Source organism: Hevea brasiliensis, chromosome 10 (genome assembly GCF_030052815.1).
Source record: "Hevea brasiliensis isolate MT/VB/25A 57/8 chromosome 10, ASM3005281v1, whole genome shotgun sequence".
NCBI classification, from domain to species: domain Eukaryota; kingdom Viridiplantae; phylum Streptophyta; class Magnoliopsida; order Malpighiales; family Euphorbiaceae; genus Hevea; species Hevea brasiliensis.
Genome location: NC_079502.1, coordinates 44,062,497 through 44,077,628, shown reverse-complemented (window position 1 = coordinate 44,077,628; position 15,132 = coordinate 44,062,497).

Genomic DNA, 15,132 nt, shown 5'->3' with positions numbered 1-15,132 from the left:
GTTCGTAATAGTCCTAAGGACCACGACGTCACATTTTACGGTTTGAAATTTGAGTTTAGATTGACCTCGCAGTCATTCTCGATAAGGTCACTCCATCACTGTGACTCCCGGCTCATTTAACTATTTATGTTATGTTTTTCTTATTTATACTTAACTATTTAGCAATTACTAATTATTTGTGTTCAGGGCTTATCTAGGTGTCTTAGACGTAGTTCTAATTCTCTTAATTGTCCAGACCGATACCGGTCACTGGAACAGTGAAATATACCAGGCTATGCAAATAGGGGTGTTACAATTCTCCCCTCCTTAAAAGAAATTTTGTCCTCAAAATTGTGTCCATTATCTATCCACAAATAGTCATACGTGTTATTTTCTCATGTTTTTCTCACATTTCTATGCAGCTTTATAGTCTAAATAATAGTCTATAACACCTTAACCAATACTATTTACCTAATCATTGGTCTTCTGACCATTCTAGTCAATAATCCTGATAATATTCGTAATATTTCTTTTTATATCTGAACTAACTATGCAACTTTTTACTTCCATAACTCTTTTATCTATCAATATTCAATAATTTATCATACTCTAGGTGATGTCTTTCGCTAACAAACTCTTCCAAAACTGATTCTAAAAAGACTAGTCACTAATATTTCAAAATTTATTTTTATTCATATACGTATCTTAATTAAGAATTGAGAAAATACCAACAACAATTACAAAAATCTCATCCTCATCCCTCTGTCGCATAGTGTATACTCTAGCTGGAGCATCACCTTGTCCTGGCTGATTCACAGTACTCTGACTTCCAGGTGTACTACCCCTACCTCTGCCTCTGCCTCTGCCTCTACCAATTGCTGGTGAAATCTTTAGGGTAGAAACTTGGGCTGATCCTTCTGACATGGTAAATGATTCATAACGATGTGGACTTATGCAATCCTTAGCATAATGACCTGTCTCTCCACAATTGAAACATGCTCCTATAGCTCTATAAGATACTCCACTATGTGGTTTACCACAAGTCTCACAAAGTTGATCCGACAATGCATTTTTATGTGTCTGCTGAGTTTGCTGATCGAATTAGGGTGGTTTCTATCCAGAAGATCTACCTCTACCCGATTCGCACGAGCTAGATCCTCTAAAATGTTTTCTTTTCCCAGAACCACTCTCAATAACTAGCCAGTAACCTTTTCAGTTTTCTCTTTCTCTGTTGTACTCTTTTTCACTGCCCATTCTGATTCTATCCTTTCTAATTCCAGGGCTTGTGAAATCAATTTAGAAAAATTCTGGTGTCAAAACCCTACCACTTGAATTCTCAAAGTAGGCCTCAACCCGGCCTTAAACCTCTTACACCGGTCTCTAGGGGTGGTGGCCAAGCTTTCGGTATAATGGCTTAGTCGAGAGAAATCCTGCTCATACTCTGCTACAGTTCTGTCCTCTTGCTCATACAGTTTCATGTCCACATATGTGTTGGGGACCCACTTTTGCCGAAATTCCCTCAAAAAGTCTGCCCATGTGAGGACTGGTGGCTCAATCAGACATTGGGTGTAACATCCTCATTTTCATAGTCCATATGTCCTACTGTTTCGACTGCTAATGTCTGTTCCGGAAAGTCAGAATGTTTGGAACTACAATGTAATGATAGTGAGGAAGTACAAAATAATGAAATATGTGATGAGAAAAATTAAAGAAATATAAAAGAGATAAAATTTGACTAACTTAAATGAGCCGAACCTGTAGTGATTGGTGACTGCACTGGGAAGTTACGGCGATGACCGTTGACTAGCCCTGGACCACAGGGAACCTAGGAAAATATTTTCGGGACATAAATAAAGGTCTACTGAGGTGTAATTAACATTGGAAATGTCAAAGAAAATTTAGTAAGTCAATATAAACAATAACAAAAATTTAAGGAATCGACGGTACAAAGAGTAAATCGGTAGCACCGAAAAAGTGTGAATTTGACCCGAAGAGGGGCATTTTGGTCAATTGACACCTGGAGTTGACTTTTGACCTAAATGTCCATTAAAAATAAGTAATATTAAACATTGAAAATGTCATGAAAAATAAGAAATGAGTACATAATATAAATAGTGAAAGAATTGTGGCATAAGTGCAAATTAGGAACTTTAATTAATTAATTCATTAAACTATCTTAGTGCTCCACTAACTAAGTATTAAGGGACCAATATAAAGCCATTAGGACAGAAAATAAACTCATCTTCAACCTCCTCTCAAACTAGCCGTACCACTCCACCATTGAAACTCCATAGCCAAAGCTTGAACAAACCTCCATGCACCTTAATTCAAGCCATGTTTCTTCAAACTCTCTTCACTAAAGTTGATCTACACACCATGGGCAACATATAGACAACAAAAAAGAGAGGAAATTCCTTATATTTGTGAAGCTCAAGTTGAGTTTAGTGTTAGTTTTTCTTCCCTTACTTAATTAAAGTTTGTATTAAGGTTATGGTGAGCAGTTTGGTTGAAAAATTTAAGGAATTGAGTGAGTATTTGGTGTGTGAAATTCTTGGCAGCCATGAAAAGGGAAGGTAAGTGAATTATTCTTATATGTAATTGATGGTATTTGATGGGAATTAGTGTGGATTAAAGTAATTTGTAATGCTAGTAAGTTAATCTCATGTGTAACTTGTGATTGAGCTTTTGAAATGAGGATCTGTATTGTTACTTCATTTTGGGCAACCATGAGAACATGGGAGATTAATTATCTCATGAATTTAATTGATGTTTTGGGATGTTGATAAGCAAGCAAATGAGGGTTACACTTGGAGTGATGAAAATACTTGTGCTAGAAATTGATTGAATGTGAATTGTTGAATTAGAACATTTGAATTAAGGATTTAAAAGTGGGACTTTGATGTTTTAGTAAACTGCCATGTTAGGCAGCCTTAAAAATCATGAATTTTTGTGAGTTTATGAAATTTATTAATGAAATATGATGGTGTTGAATGGTGGGTAGTTTGTGTAATTGCCATGGAAGTGTATGTGTAATATATGTGTTGTTGTACATTGAATTTGGGTTGAAGTAAATGTTAAACATTAATGGTGTATTGTGTGCATTGAGCACTTGAATGTTTTGCCCAAAATGCTTGCTAGAATTGTGTACATTATATATAGAAGTGCCATGATTAAATGTTGAGGTATTGGGAGGAGGAGGATTGTCGAAATTGGAAGTGTAATGTACAAATATAGGTTGTGTATTTTGGCAGCACCTGAATTAGGTCATAAGTGCAAAACTGTGAACCCAATTGGTATGAGGCCAATGGGGGGTGAAACTAGACACCAAATAGGCCAACTTTCATACAGAAATGTTGCCAAAATTCTGCCTAAAAACTGACCTTAAAAATGATCAAATCCGGAATGGCAACCTTGCAAACCTAGATTTTTGACCATATGAATAGTAGTCATTAGGATGACTATAACTCACTCAAAACAGGTCCAATTGACCTGAATATTTTACCATGGATAGCTTAGACATAGAGCTACAATTCTTATGAAGACACTAAAGCCCAGAAATGGCCAGAACCAAGTCAAATACCTTGCATAAGTTTGGATACCAAAACTGCTATAACTAAATGTGATCTAAAATTGACCAAATTTTGCACTAAAGGTGCAAACTATCCAGCTTTAGTAAATTGACCATATCTTGGTCTATACAACTCAAAATGACCTGAAATTTTGCCAAAAGTTCAATAAGACATAGAGCTACAATTCTTATGAAGACACCAAAGCCCAGAAATGGCCAGAACCAAGTTAAATACCTTGCACAAGTTTGGATACCAAAACTTTCAAAACTAAATGTGATATAAAATTGGCCAAATTTTGCACTGAAGGTGCAATCTGTCCAGCTTTAGTAAATTGACCATATCTTGGTCTATACAACTCAGAATAACCTGAAATTTTGCCAAAAGTTCAATAAGACATAGAGCTACAATTCTTATGAAGACACCAAAGCTTAGAAATGGCCAGAACCAAGTCAAATAGCTTACACAAGTTCGGGTACCAAAACTTCCAGAACTATAAGTGACCTAAAATTGACCAAATTTTGCACTAAAGGTGCAATCTGTCCAGCTTTAGTAAATTGACCATATCTTAGTCTATACAACTCAGAATGACTTGAAATTTTGCCAAAAGTTCAATAAGAGATAGAGCTACAATTTTTATGAAGACACTAAAGCTCAGAAATGGCCATAACCAAGTCAAATAGCTTGCACAAGTTTGGATACCAAAACTGCCAGAACTAAATGTGATCTAAAATTGACCAAATTTTGCACTAAAGGTGCAATCTGTTAAGCTTTAGTAAATTGACCATATCTTGGTCTATAAAACTCAGAATGACTTGAAATTTTGCTCAGAGTGCAATAAAACATAGAGCTACAATTTTACTTCTTTGACTAGAAGCTAAATACTAAGAGAAATAGGACTTTAAGCTAGACCAATCTAGCACACAAAAATTGAGAATTTGACATTTACATACAATGATGCTTGAAGTAATTTGGCAATGAATGCCAACTTGTAAAAATAGTAAATTGCACTATATTGGTAGCATGTTGAATTACGAATTGTGACATGTTGATACTAGAATCAACTTATGCATGATGTATGAAAAGGTCAACATTTTCATTGACCAGTGAATTGTATAAAGGCCAGTAAACCCTAAAAATAAATATTTAATCTTGTACTATGCCCTAATTTGCCTAGTTGACTAGTTTGGATAGGTTGGCATGCCAATAGGATTCTGACAGCTGTTCTGTAAATGACTTTACGTCATATTGTGCTTTATGGCTTATTATGCCATACTATGATTTTAATAGCCTATGGCTATACAGGTTTTGCTATTATACTCGGCTTAATGCCTGATTGATTATATGGCCTTTTAGCCACACTATTTGCACTCCAGGAGATACTTTGTGGTCGATGGTGTGACGGCCCGAGGTACAAGATGCCCAGTGCTAGTATATCCGTTTATCCAGTCTGGTTAGTGTATAGGCTATATGGGCAGTCATTTAAAACATTATTCAATTCAGGAAGCTAAGTTAAGTTAATTATAATGAAATTTCAGTACAATTAAATTAAGTATTGAATGAATGAGTAAAAGAGATTAGCAAAAGAAACATAACAAAAATATAAATTGCAGAACCGTAGAGACTTGAAATACAATACAGTTAGAATAATTTGTAAACTAGGTAGTATTACTGAAAAGTTATAAACTAAGAACTTCCAAAGAGGAACAAACTAGTATATAAGATCGTTGATACTAGAAATACCATACCAAATTAAATTGATTCTTGAGTATCCGAATTATGATTTATTTCTTTCTTTATTTGTATATATTATTTCTTGTTATACTATTGCACCACTAAGCAGAAATGCTTAGCGTGATGGAATTACTTCCTCGTGCAGGTACTGAAGGTAAAACTAGTAGACTATCGACTAAGATTTTTGGAGTCCAGATATGCAGAAGTGTCAGAAGAGTTCAAGATTGTCACCTCCTCAGCAATGCATGAAGATAGGGCTCATTTTAAGCATGTTTTATAATCTGTACATTATAATTACTGCTATTATTGTAATGTGAATTAGTAACTGTAATTTCATTTGTATATTCTGTACTTGATAAATTTATGTACTTAATTGGAAAATTATATAAGTTAATGAAATATAAGGATTCTGATATTTGAATTGATTATCTAATCATAATGATCCTGAATGAGATTGAGTTTGAGAAATTTTGAGATAATCTGAGTTATGAATTTGAGCATATATATTGAAATTATTTTTGGCAGGTTTAGAAGAATTGTTAGTCCAAATTACAGCCGGCACTCTGCCGAATTATCATTAAAATTTTTTAAATTTCCAAATTAGTTAGATTTTGATAAAAATAAAAATAGCCTAAACCTTAAATAAAGTTTTTGAACAAATAAATCAAGAACTGTAATAAAATCAGATAAGATCAGGTGCTCCGGCACGCCGTGTAGTATGCCTTGCTCAACTACACTGTAGACGGGTGAGAGGTGTTACAGTGGGGGATGGTCTTCCACCACTCACAAGCATCCCCTTACATAAGTGATACTGAATATTCAAACTTTAACTCTTTTGTGACACCCCTTTCCCGTGTGCAGTATACCCGAGTAAACAATGTCACACGGTGTACCGGCACACTCTAATATACCTTAATTAATTTTTATCATGCTTTTGAATATAACTTGTGAAATATAATGTATTTGTGCCATTTATCAAAATTTCAATTTATTTGAGGTTCCGAAAATTTTAAAGAAAATCCGGCAGAGTACCGACTAAAAATGGAGAAAACAGTTCTTCGGAACCTGTTAAAAACACTTCCAATATTCATATCTCATCACGCTCAAACTCCAATATCAAAATCTCAACATTTTTCAATTTCATTTATCAATCATTCATCTCATGTAATAATCAAGTATAAATCCCAAATAAACATTCTCTTTTCCATTCATAAACACAATTCTCATTATTTACATGATCATCAAAATACATTTCATAAGTTCAACTACATATGAGAAAATAAAAATTAATTACAAAATACCAAAATGACACCTAGTGTCCTAACAATGCACTGTAGAAGTTGAGTTGACACGGACACTGTGCAGAGCTACAGGATGGACTCACCCAGTCTGCGGTCTACTGGGCTCACGTTCAGTATCTCTAGTACCTACGCGTGGCAAAAGCAACGCGCTAAGCAATAATGCTTAGTGGTGCAAATAATAAAATAGAAAGAAATAACAGAAATAAATATGCATTGAATGTATATGTTTTATTTGTTTTGTATTTGTTATATTCATTTATTTCTTTAACTTTGTCCATTTTCATTCATTTGGTTGCCCAAGTAACCTATACTAGACGACTGGACTAGATAAACGGGTAAACTGGCACAAGGTATCAAGCACCTCGGGCCGTCACGCCATCGGTCACATATGTATCTCCCGGTGTGCAACAGAACAGCTAACAAGCTGTAAATAATATTAGGCACGAGGCCAAGTCTCAACACAATATCAAAATGGCTAAAAGCCATAAAATCATAGAATGGCAGAATGCCATGTGCAGTACTGCTAACTAAACCCTATTGGCATGCCAAACTATCCAAACCAATCTTGTTAGGTATACTAGGGCATTTGATACTTTAAAATTCTTCAATTTGTGTATTTCAAGTTTTTGTGTCACTATTCACCTCATTGGTCAACAAAAATGTTGACTTTTTGATAGAAAATAGGTACAATGGTTTTGACACTCCCAATATACCACATTTTGCATTTAAAAATTGTTGGCATTAAGCATTAATACCATTTCTAAGCTTAAACCAAGGGAAGAAGAATTTTCAGTTTTTGTTGCCCAATTTTATTATTCCATTGGGCACTGTTGCAGTGGGAATTTGAGGAAAGGGTAAACATGAAAGTTGTTCCTTATTTTGTCTAGTTGAATTTCTTTTTTTGAATCACTCCATTTGGAGTTTTGTAGCTCCAGATATAGTCTAAAAACCATAGCTGGCCGGATTTCAATTCTACAGAATTTACCAAATCTACAGTACCATGAACAGCGACTGCCACTGCCTTGTTGGATGGGTTCTGGCCATAATTTGGGGTAGGTTTCTTCATGAACGTTGTTTGTATATGTCTTAAGTTGTTGCTGTAAAAATTTTAGGTCAATTGACCATTTCTACAGTGAGTTATGGCCAAATGAACAGTTACTGTTCATTTGGTCATTCTGCAGAATTGGCTTGCAGGGTACCCGGATTGGGGCCAACTTCTAGTCCTCTTGCTTTGGTCTTTTGGGCATGGTTTCTTCAGAAAAAATGTGCCATTATAAGTCTAGTTTCATGTCCAATTGGCCAAACACCAATTGGACCAACACAGCCAAAGATATGGCAGTCCAAGTGGGCTGGAATCACAGCCACCCTGCTGCATCACTAAGCAGCATACTCATTCACTTTGCCATGCTAATTTCAGTCCAAATTATGGTCAAATTTCCTCAAATGGTCACTAATTGACCATTAGAATATTCTTTAACAATTTCATAAGCCAAGTCCACATTTTACTCTCAAAACCCTAGTTTCCATTATAAATTTTCACAACATACCTTAATTACTAACTCATTCACTAACCACATGCATACATGCTTTAAATATGATCTCTAATCCACTTTAAGTCCATCAAAACACTCCATCATTGTTCCTTCCTTAGGGCTGCCGAAATTCATGGTAGGCATACACACAAATTTGGTTCATTTAATTCACAAATTCATGTTGATTTCAAGTCCCTAACATGGAAAATAAGGATTTTAAATAGATAGGTGCACTAACCTCTTGTAGGGCAGAATTTTCCAAGTTCAATCTTCACTTCCTTTCCTTTTTTTGGCTGCCAAAAGGTTATGCAAGGTGCAAGGATAAATTTTTGTGAAAGAAGTAGGAGAATTTATGGTGAAGGGAGGAGGGAAATTGAGCTTGTTGAAGTTGTCAATGGAGGTTGGGCAAGGCAAGGGTTTCGGCTGGTTTTGGGGAAGGAGAAGGCTGCTGCTTTCTTTAATTTTTTTGGTCATATTTATCTCTTTTTATTTGTTAGTTGAATGTTTGTTTAAATGTGATTGGTGGTAGCTTTTTAAATGACATCACATTATGTCATAAATGAGCTTTTTTTTTATTTTTCTTTTCTTTTCATCACTACTCAATTTCAATTTAATTTTTAGTAATGTTTATTCATATTTTATGTCATAATAATTATTTACTCAACTGGACAAGTCGGCCAAAAATCACCTCTGAAGGCGAAATGACCAAAATGCCATCCGTTTGGTTTAACGGGTCAAAATTGTCTGTACCGATTGAAAAACTTTTCTAAATATTTTCTTGGCATTCTAATGCCATAGGGACCTCAATGACCCTTCTCCGGAGTCTCCAAAATTATTTTATGATTTTTCCCCCGGGTCTAGGGCTCTTAGTTGCGAGAATCGCAACTTCCCTCTGGGTTACCCATCGCTAGGGCACCGGCTCATTTAACTTGCTTGTATTTTATTTCTAAAATTTTTCCTAAATTTTTCTTATTAATATTTGAGTTAATTATGGTTCCTCACTTTAGTTTAAATATTTTTCCGGACGTTCTAGCTGTCCGGACCAACACCGGTCACCGGAACAGTAGAATGTACGGAGTTGCTACCGGGAGAGTGTTACAACTCTTCCCCTCTAATTTAAGTTTTGTCCTCGAAATTTACCTGATGCAAACAGTTGAGGGAACTGTTGCCTCATCGTCTCTTCACTTTCCCAAGTTGCCTCCTCGGTGTTGTGGTGCCTCCAAAGCACTTTCACCAGTGGAATCTGTTTGTTCCTCAATTCTTTTACTTCCCGAGCTAGGATTCGTAGAGGTTCTTCTTCATATGTCAAATCCGGTTGTATTTCAATTTCTTCCCTGGAGATGACATGTGAAGGATCTGAGCGGTATCTTCTGAGCATGGACACGTGTAACACATTGTGGATCTTGTCCAGCTCTGGTGGTAAAGCTAGCCTATAGGCCACTGGACCCACACGTTCAATGACTTCATATGGGCTAATGAACTTAGGGCTTAACTTACCTTTTCTTCCAAATCTCAGTACTTTCTTCCACGGTGACACCTTGAGGAACACTTTGTCGCCAACCGCATATTCTATTTCTTTTCTCTTTAGGTCGGCATAAGATTTCTGTCTGTCTGAGGCAACCTTCAAGTTGGCTTTGATTAGTTTCACTTTCTCCTCAGTCTGTTTCACCATGTCTGGGCCCACCAGTTTGTCTTCGCCCAATTTAGTCCAGCACACTGGAGTTCTACATTTTCTCCCATACAATGCTACATATGGGGCCATTTGGATGCTAGCTTGGTAGCTATTATTGTATGCAAATTCTGCCAGTGGGAGGTATCTATCCCAACTTCCCTCAAACTCAATGACACAACTCCTCAGCATATCTTCAAGGACCTGACATATATTTCATGTTATTATTATCATTTTTAATTCAATATTTGTATCAATTCCATTGGTTGCAATTGTTTACCTGGATTACTCTTTCTGATTGCCCATCCGTCTGAGGATGGAAAGCTGTGCTGAAGTGGAGTTGTGTACCCAAGGACTCATGCAACTTCTTCCAAAATCTCGATGTGAACCTTGGGTCTCGATCAGATATGATGGAAAGTGGAATTCCATGTAGTCTAACTATCTCACTGATATACAATTCTGCTAACTTCTCTAGTGAGTAGTCAGTCCTAACTGGCAGAAAGTGTGCTGACTTAGTCAATCTATCAACTATCACCCATACTGCATCATGTTTCTTCCGGGTGAGAGGTAGACCACTTACAAAATCCATGGTGACCCGATCCCATTTCCATTCAGGTATGCGTATAGGCTGTAGCAAACCTGATGGAACTTGATGTTCTGCCTTGACTTGCTGACATGTCAAGCATTTAGTCACATAGTCAGCTATGTCCTTCTTCATACCAGGCCACCAATACTGAAGCTTCAAATCATGACACATCTTTGTACTTCCTGGGTGCATAGCATATACACTGGTGTGTACCTCTTTTAGAATACTGGCCTTTAATTCCCCATCATCTGGTACACACAGTCTTCCTTTGTAATACAGACACCCATCTGCTTTCATCCCATAGTCAGTCGCTTTTCCCTCTGAGATTTTGCTCATAATAGCCCTTAGCTTCTCATCTACCTTCTGCCCATTTAAAATCTGCTGTAACAGGTTTGGCCTCACTTGCAACTCAGCCAAAATAGCTCCATCTCGAACCAAAGATAGACGGGCATTCAATGATCTCAAGGCTGTCATGGACTTTCTGCTCAAAGCATCAGCAACTACATTTGCCTTCCCAGGATGGTAGTCAATCACACAATCATAGTCCTTCAGGAACACAATCCATTGCCTCTGTCTAAGGTTGAGCTCCTTCTGAGTTGGCAAATATTTCAGGCTTTTGTGGTCTGTGTAAATGTAGCACTTTTCACCATAAAAGTAATGCCTCCATATCTTCAGTGCGAAGATAATTGCTGCAAGCTCTAGATCATGCGTAGGATAGTTCTGTTCATGTGGCCTTAGCTGTCTGGAAGCATAAGCGACCACCTTCCCCTCTTGCATCAATACACACCCTAACCCATTATGTGAGGCATCACTGTAGACCACAAAGTCCTTTCCTGACACTGGCTGTGTTAACACTGGTGCCTCTGTCAACATAGCCTTCAACTTCTCAAAACTGGTCTGACACTTGTTATTCCAGTCAAATCTAACATTATTGTGTAACAACTTGGTCATTGGAGCAGCTATTAAGGAAAATCCCTTCACAAATCTCCTGTAATACACAGCTAGCCCCAAGAAGCTTCTGACCTCAGTTGTATTTCTGGGAGGCTTCCATTCCATCACTGCTTCTATTTTCTTGGGATCCACCCTAATCCCATCAGCTGACACTATGTGTCCAAGGAATGCAATCTCATTCAACCAAAAGTCACACTTGGACAACTTAGCATACAGCTTCTTTTCCCTCAGGGTTTGTAGAACGATCCTCAAATGTTCATCATGTTCTTCCCTGGTCTTGGAATACACCAAAATATCATCAATAAAGACCACTACGAACCGATCTAAGTATGGATGGAAGATACGGTTCATAAGGTCCATAAATGCTGCTGGTGCATTTATTAGGCCAAAGGGCATCACCAGAAACTCATAATGCCCATACCGGGTCCTGAATGCAGTCTTGGGCACATCTACATCCTTCACCCTCAACTGATGATACCCCGATCTGAGATCAATTTTGGAAAATACTCCTGCTCCCTTCAACTGATCAAACAGATCATCAATTCTAGGCAACGGATATTTATTCTTCACAGTCACTTTATTCAATTGTCGGTATTCAATGCAAAGCCTCAAAGTCCCATCCTTCTTCTTTACAAACAGCACTGGAGCTCCCCATGGTGACACACTGGGGCGTATAAACCCCTTATCAAGTAACTCTTGCAACTGAGTTTTCAACTCCCTCAATTCCGTGGGTGCCATCCTATAAGGAGCAATGGAAATGGGTGTCAGATCTTGTGCAGTTGTCTCAATAGAAAATTCAACTTCCCTTTCTGGTGGCAAACCAGGCAATTCTTCAGGGAATACCTCTGGGAAGTCTCTTACTGTGGGTATATCACTCAAGTTTGGCTTAGTCTGCCTAGTATCCACCACATGTGCTAGGTAGGCTTCACAGCCTTTTCTCATCATTCTTCTTACAACTGTGGCTGAGATAACACTGGACAGGAAATCTGTCCTTTCCCCCACAACTGTGATCTCATTACCCTCAGAAGTTTTCAGAGAAATTCTCTTCAATTTGCAATCAACTATTGCCTGATGACGTGACAACCAGTCCTTTCCCAAAATCACGTCAAACTCGTGGAAAGGCAACTCAATCAGGTCTGCCAAGAATTCATACCCCTGAATCCTTAATGGGCAACCCTTGTATACTTTGTTCACCACTACACTATGGCCCAATGGATTAGTGACCAAAATGTCTTGGTCACTCTCCCCTACTAGTATCCCCCTTTCTACGGGTAAGTTGATGCAGATGTATGAATGAGTGGATCCTGGATCCACCAATGCATGCACAGGTGTATTGTAGAGGGAGAACGTACCCCTGATGACGTTTGGGGCATCTTGCTCCTCCTGAGCTCTAATAGCATAAGCTCTTGCAGGTGGTCTGCTGTCAGGCCTCTCTGCTGGCTCAAATGCAGGCCTTTGTGATGGTCCCACAGCCTCAGATTTGCCAGATTTTCTATCCTCTGCGTGTGAGCAGTCCTGCTCGCTTGTGTTGGAGCAAATAGTAGTTCTGCGTGGACAGTTCTTTAACTGATGCTCTGTCGACCCACACCTTAAGCAGGCACCAGTCACTCTCCAACACTCCCCCTTATGCCACTTCAGGTAGTGTGGAGATGCAGAAGATGCTGGGGCTAGTCCCCTGAACCCCATCCTTGAAGAGCTGCCCATTGATGGTGTGGACTGACCTCTCCTAGGGGTGAACTGTGGCCTGGGCCCCTGAGACTGACCCTGACCTTGTGACTGGCCTGAACTCTGTACAGATGGACCTTTAAACCTCTTCCCAGGTGCAGGAGATGAACTAGACTGACCCGGGCCCCTCTTCTGCTGTCTATCCCTTCTGGTCTGCTCACTGATTCTTACTTTTTCAACCTTTATTGCAGCTTCCACTGACTTGGTAAATTCTGTGATTCCCAAGGCAGTGAGCTGGATCTTTATGTTGTCATTTAGTCCCTCTTCAAATCTCTTACACCTTTCAGCTTCATTAGGGACTATCTCCCTTCCGTAGCGGCTTAATCGGATGAATTCCTTCTTATACTCAGCCACTGACAACTGTCTCTGCCTCAGATTAATAAACTCTCTTCTTCTCTCTTCCAGGTATACAGTACCCACATATTTCTTCTTGAATTCTGAGAGAAAGAAGTCCCAAGTTACTATTTCTGGCTGCACTTCACTAGATACCGTATCCCACCATTCATAGGCATCATCTTGCAATAGAGATATGGCAGCCTCTAGGTTTTGTTCAGGAGTACAGTGGAGTTGTTTTAAGACTCTGCCTGTTCTGTTCAACCAATTTTCGGTGGCAACAGAATCATCTTCTCTCTTGCCAAAGAAATCCACTGCTCCAAACTTTCTCAATTTTTCCATGTGTGATTTTGGTTGTGGAGGTGGTGGTGCTGCTGCTGGCATTACCCAGCCATTTGTCTGAAGAATTCGGCCATTTGTTGGAACATGGCCTGTGGAGGCTGAGTAGGCTCTGCTTGAACTGGCGGAGCAGTTTCTCCCATACCCCCAGTCTCAGCTACTGCAGGTGGAGCATGACTCTCCACTTCCTCCTCAACTGCCCTCTGAGATGTAGGGTCCATATCCTATTCAAAATAAGAAAGACAAACAGATCCGTATTAGTGTCACCTCGACTCTTACAAATGCAATGCATGGTATGGACTCAATCTAGGCCCAGAAACGCCTAAACAATGCTCTGATACCACTAAATGTGACACCCCTTTCCCGTGTTCAGTATACCCGAGTAAGCAATGTCACACGGTGTACCAGTACACTCTAATATACCTTAATTAATTTTTATCATGCTTTTGAATATAACTTGTGAAATATAATGTATTTGTGCCATTTATCGAAATTTTAATTTATTTGAGGTTCCAAAAATTTTAAAGAAAATCCGGCAGAGTACCAGCTAAAAATGGAGAAAACAGTTCTTCGGAACCTGTTAAAAACACTTCCAATATTCATATCTCATCACGCTCAAACTCCAATATCAAAATCTCAACATTTTTCAATTTCATTTCTCAATCATTCATCTCATGTAATAATCAAGTATAAATCCCAAATAAACATTCTCTTTTCCATTCATAAACACAATTCTCATTATTTACATGATCATCAAAATACATTTCATAAGTTCAACTACATATGAGAAAATAAAAATTAATTACAAAATACCAAAATGACACCTAGTGTCCTACCAATGCACTATAGAAGTTGAGGTGACACGGACACTGTGCAGAGCTGCAGGATGGACTCACCCAGTCTGCGGTCTTCTGGGCTCACGTTCAGTATCTCTAGTACCTACGCATGGAAAAAGCAACGCGCTAAGCAATAATGCTTAGTGGTGCAAATAATAAAATAGAAAGAAATAACAGAAATAAATATGCATTGAATGTATATGTTTTATTTGTTTTGAATTTGTTATATTCATTTATTTCTTTAACTTTGTCCATTTTCATTCATTTGGTTGCCCTAGTAACCTATACTAGACGACTGGACTGGATAAATGGGTAAACTGGCATTGCGTATCAAGCACCTCGGGCCGTCACACCATCGGTCACATATGTATCTCCCGGTGTGCAAATGTAATGCCTAACAAGTCAGAATAATATTAGGCACGAGGCCAAGTCTCAACACAAAATCAAAATGGCTAAAAGCCATAAAATCATAGAATGGCATAATGCCATGTGCAGTACTGCTAACTGAACCCTATTGGCATGCCAAACTATCCAAACCAATCTTGTTAGGTATACTAGGGCATTTGATACTTTAAAATTCT